Source organism: Acomys russatus, chromosome 32 (assembly GCF_903995435.1).
Source record: "Acomys russatus chromosome 32, mAcoRus1.1, whole genome shotgun sequence".
Lineage (NCBI taxonomy): Eukaryota > Metazoa > Chordata > Mammalia > Rodentia > Muridae > Acomys > Acomys russatus.
The window spans coordinates 41,665,533-41,671,532 of record NC_067168.1 but is presented as its reverse complement, the minus strand read 5'-3'; positions in this window follow the sequence as shown (position 1 = coordinate 41,671,532).

Sequence of the window (6,000 nt, the reverse complement as noted above, 5' to 3'; positions counted from 1 at the left end):
TGAACCTGGGAAGGACAGACGCGATCATTTCTGAAAACTTGCTTTATTTTGTGTCTAAGGACCACACTAAGACAACTGCTTAAAGAGTGGCTTGGAGATTGGAAGGCTCTGGCCATGAGGGCAACGAGAAGAATGGAAACTTGGCTTTGACATGGCTAAAGACCCAGGTGTTGGGGGCTGGAGAGATGGTTCAGCGGTTAAGAGTACTGTCTGCTCTTCCTGGGATCCTGAGTTCAATTCCCAGCAACCACATGGTGGCTCACAACCATCTATAATGAAATCTGATGCCTTCTGGCCTGCAGGTGTGCATGCAGATAGAACACTGTACACATAATAAATAAATCTTAAAAAAAAAAAAAAAAGACCCAGGTGTTATCAGTGTTACTAGGGTCAGTGCATGATCCCTGGCTCTCCTGACAAGTGAGGTTGGCTACTCATTCCCAATAGGCCAGTTCAATAGATGAGAAATAGTGCGAAGAAAGGCGATCTATTCGATGAGGCCATGTTAGAAGGAAGAACAAAGAGAACCCCCAAGTCCACCTTTGGGGTCCTGATGTGAAGCTTAGGTTTAAATAGAAGGCAAAGGGTATGTGTAACTAAGCAACCGTGATCAAGGTGTGGTCTCAGCCATCACTGAGTCATCCTTGTCTTGGCTCCAGTCTCTCCTGCAGGGTGGTCTGACAAGCTGTCAGAACTGTGTGGGATCTGCAAGAGACGCACTTCCCTTCTGGCTGTACCCGGCTCCAAACTTCTCTGCCTCTCAGCATGAGACGTCTGGGAGATTTTCGATTTATTGGGACCCATTCTCTAGTAGGCTGGTGGGCAAAGGGAGAGGCACAAGTGTCCCCTTGATAATTCCTGCACACATAGTTACACTATCACAGCGTCAGAGATGGGCAACAAAGAGGCAGCTGCCCAAGGGCTTTAAGGAGAGTGCTCTGGAGCCAAAGGCTTAAGTTGGGAGTGTAGCATATAAAGGTCCTGCTGAACAGGCATGGAAGACGCAACACGGGTGAAGACAGCCCACAGTACCCTTGGAGCGAGGAGCTGCCTAAGGTGGCTTGCTCTGGGGCTTGATGACTGAGTTCCATCCCTAAAAACCACATGGAAGAAGAAACAACTGAATCCCACAGGCTGTCTTTGATATATAGCCATGCAGTGTGACAAAACTGTGTCCGCCCCCCCATGCACACACACACACACACACACACACACACACACACACACACACACACACACACTTTGACCTATCTAGAACTCAAAGAATGGTTTAAAAGACAACATCCTATATCCCTTGTATTTTCATTTGAGAAATGATGTATGCATTAGCTCATGTTGTACTTTGACAGGCAGGGTAGGTATTGCAAACTCAAGGTGCAGATGCACAGTTAGTCTACTTGCCACAGTGACACACGCCTGCAGCGTTCAGAAGGCTGGGGCAGGAGGCTAGCCTGGATCTCATGGTACGAGTTCGTCTCAAATCGTAGATATGGAGTTGAGGAAACTCCGAGCTACTGAAGGGCACTGGCAGAAATCGCGCTTTTGCAGGGTGTGGTGGTAACATTCCTGGAGGGTCAGGAATCTGAGGTCAGCCAGGGCTACGGAGTGAGTTCCAAGGCAGTTCTGGCTGCGTGGTGAGAGCCTGTCTCAAAAATACAAAGAGCACACAGCTGAGCCGTGGCTCAGGGAAGAAGAATTGAAGTGTATATTCTCAGTTCTCTTGAGATATGACAGGAGTGGACCAGCCTGCAGAACTCAGTTTGCCTTTCCCTTAAGGAGCATGTCTGCCTTTGGCCCCGTGGAAGACCCCTCTGGCACCTGAAATTGTCAGGGAGTTGTCTGTAAAGGGACATCACTGAAGAGCTGATGGTATTGTCTGAGACACTTAAAGCACTGGCCATGCCACTGAAGCCCTGGCATAGCCAGAGCTTGGAAAACCCCTCATTTATGGCACTTGGGAGTTCCAGCCCTGGTGTCTATCTAGGGGCAGAAAATGAAGAGGGAACAGCAAACTAAGCGTCATGATTTCCATTTGTGGAAAATACAGGCTCCCCCTCAATCCCCCCACCTGCCGACACTGACACAGGCACGAATGAACGCATGCGCGCACTCACGCCCATAGGCACGCGCGCGCGCGCGCGCGCGCGCACACACACACACACACACACACACACACACACACTCACACGTCTGCTGTTTTCCTCAGGTCAAGTAGCAGACACTGACCCCTGGTATTCTGTTCAGAAAGTTCCAAGATCCGCAGTCACGTAAGGCTGGAGACATGAAGCCAAACCGGGGGTTCGCACTTCTCTCTTCCCTAGCAAAGGACAGATTTCCCCCCAGCCTATGGATGCTGGAACAAAACAGAGGGTTTTGAAGAACAAGCAAGAGTGAAACATACCATTCATCCCCTCAGACAGTCACCAGAGTTGGGAAAGTGTGTCTAACTGGTACCTTAGAGTTTGTAAACGCCACCAAATAATCTCTCAGACAGAATCTCTCTTTGACCTGGAACTCACCAAGCAGGCTGACTAGGTTAGCTAGTGAGTTAGTCCTGGAGATTTGCCTGTCTGCCCAACCGCAATGAGGTTGTTAAGTGTGCCCCTAAGTGTGGCATTTTGTGCATAGGTTGTCTCTGCCAACCGCAATGAGATTGTGTGTCCCTCAGTGTGGCATTCTGTGCATAGGTTCTGGGGATCACACCAAAGCCCCCCCACCCCCCCATGCTTGTCCACAAGCACTTAGTCCGCTGAGCTGTCGCCAAACTCCAAAGCGGGCTCCTTTGCAGTAATGGATGTCCTCTCCCAAATTACATTAGTTGGTGGACAAAAACAGACCATGCTTCTCACATCAGAAGAGAGAAGTGTGTGTGCACGGTGAATCCTGCTCCTGGAAATATCCATTTCTGTTTAATAATATCTTCAACCTTAAAGCAGAGTTCAAAGTCTTGAAGGTCATGAATACATCATCAAATGCAACTTGGACGACTCCACCACGTTGCTTTCTTTCCCCTAGAGAGAATGAGACCTCCCTCCTCCCCCCACCCCCCCACCCCTGCTGGCTTCTCCATCTCTCAGGATGCACTTCTCAAAAGTCCTCCATCAGCACCCCTTCTCCTGATATCTCTGAAGTAGCTTTCGGTTTTACTTTTATTTTAAATTTGATTTCTCTCATTTTATTTATGGAAGGGAGTTTTCATATAAGTATATATTAAAGGCTAAGGATATTTTCCCCTTTCGCAACATGGACTTTTTCTTCCTGTCTCCCCTTAGTCCTTGTCCCCCCCAAACAGTTTCACTTCTATTTTCACGTCACATTTACACTTCAAGTATCCATGTGAAATCAGGGAGCCACACAGGGGAACAAGCATGACGGCCTGGCCGAGCTGGCTGAATTCGCTTCCTATGACAACCCCCAGTTGCATCCATTTTACAAATTCTTTCGCCTTGTTCTTCATGATGGCAGCGAATCCATTGTGCACAAATACCACATTTTCTTTGTCCACCTTGTTGGCCACCTGGGTTGGTTTTATACTTACTCCACCTCTTGCTTTCTTTCTCACACCCCAACAATTTTATCCAGTTCACGTTTTGAGTCTATCTTATGACTCCTAAAATTACATCACCGATCCTCGCCTTTCCTGTGAACGCAATTTATCCTGGTAAACGCGGCAGCCTGTGGCAGCCTGCACACAGTATGTTAAGGATAAAAGCTCGCTCCCTATTTGTTCCTGCCCCAGACTCTCCCCCTCTCATGGCTCCATTTCAGCGAGAGGTTCACTGTTCTGTTGGTGGTTCAGCTCAGAATCCATGGAAGCATCCTGGACCCCTCTAATTCTCTAACCTTCCACCAGGCCGAGGCTGGGAATCTTCCTTGATTACTTCCCGTCTTATTCACTGAGGCAGAGTCTCTCCCTTCAACACAGAGCTCACCCCTTGTGGCTGGTCTAGCCAGACAGTTTGGCTTTGGGGATCCCTTGTCTCCACTTTCTTAATCTAGAATTCTGGGCAGGAGCCCACACTCATCTGACATGGGTTCTGGGGAACCAAACTAGTCCCTGCTGGGTTTGAAGAGAGCATTTCTATTTGGGGCTCTGTCTCTTCCACATAGAGTTCTGTGCCGTCCTGAAAAGCTGCTGGGAAAGTAGCATGGAGCAGGGGTTCCGCTTTGTAGGCAGTAGCTGCTGTCTGGGAACACTGGCTGTCCAGCCACTAAGGCCATGGGAACAAGGGGGCACCACATTGTGCTGAGGCAGAGGAGGAAGCCACTGGGCCCACAGTGCTAACCATCTTTCTTTGTCAGGGAGGGGCACTGGACAGACAGCTGAGTCGATGCATAGTAACTGTCCTCGTTCTGTGCATCTACTTGTTGCAATGCACATTGGGAAATATCAGTTTTTGACTTTTTATTTGTAACTCTACTTCTGACTATGTCACCAGAACAGAAGACTCAAAGTAAAAAAAACTTGTATGGCAAGCATGAGAACCTGAGTTCAATCCCTATTAGGGAAAAGGCTGGCTGTAGCCATGCTGTACAGGCCTGTAACCTCAGCGCTGTGGAAGGCAGAGACAGAAGGGTCCATGGGACATACTGGCCACCAGCCTGGCAGAAAGAGTGAGCTCAACGGAGACAGGGAATTATAGAGCAGGACATGCAACACACACACACACACACACACACACACACACACACACAGTCATTAAGGGAGAAGAGCGTTATAATGTATGAAGCAGGCATTCATACTTCTTTCAAGCATTAGGAAAGCAGGGATCTGCTTCAGGGCCAGCAATAGGTTTAACACAGAATGTCTGTCTCTCTCTGTGTGTGTGTGTGTGTGTGTGTGTGTGTGTGTGTGTGTGTGTGTGTGAGTGAGTGCAGGCATGAACACCTATTATTCTTTCAGAGGAATGCGTCCAGTTCTTAGCGCCTCTGTCAGTAGCTCACTACTGCCTGTAACTTCAGCTCCAGTGTGTCTGACACCCTCCATAGGCACATAGCAGACCCTCACATCACATGTGCATATAAATAATTTTAAAAACAGACCAGGTGTGCTGACACTTGCCTTTAATCCCTGTGCTCCTAAGGCTGCTGACTGTCTCACTGGTGTGATCTGGTTTTGGGAGACAATTCAGCCAAGGGTCTCATGCATAAATCATGAAAAGACTAGGCCAGGGAGCTGGATGGTGAAGTGTCCAGGTCCTGAAGGGACAGGCGGCAGGCCAGATTACAATGCACACTGCTTCAGTTTCAAATGAAGCATCCCAAAGAGGTGACTCTGACAAGACCTGTTCATGCCCTCACACCTCTAAAGAATGCTACCAGCTTGAAGTCTGACTCGGAGTGGTTTCCTAGCCCATCTGTTAGCCGATGCAGCATCTGTGTCTGCTTGATGGAGAGTGGGCAGAATGTAGGTCCTCTTTCTGACCTTAGGCTTCCTCACTTAGGCTCAGGAATTCTGCATCCACACTACTCCAAAGGGAGCTGTCTCAGATCATTGAGTCTCAGTACAATGGCCATGTCTTGCTGATAGCCTTGTGGTTCGTTACTTCATATCAAATAAAGCTGTGTCATTTCAGAAAACGAAGGTTATTACAGGAGAGAGAGAGAGAGAGAGAGAGAGAGAGAGAGAGAGAGAGAGAGAGAGAGAGAGATCTAAACCAGAAGTTTCAAGGAAGCACAAGCTTGCCTCCCATGTGCTGTGATGATGCCTGTGGGCATTAATGCTGGAGAAGGGCGATGCCAAGCTTTCTCAGCAACCCTAGGGGGCTCCACTTGTAACGTACTCACCATACAAGCTTGGGGACCTTGAGTTTGGCCCCTAAAACCTATGCAGTGGTTTGTGCTTGTACTTTCAGTGCTGAGGAAGTAGAGACAGGTAGATTCCTGAACAGCCAGCCTAGCCAGGCTAGCAAGCTCCAGACCAGTGAGAGATTTGGTCTCAAAAAAACAAACTGAATGGTGCCTGAGAAACAACACTCAAGGTTGCCCTCTGACCTTGTC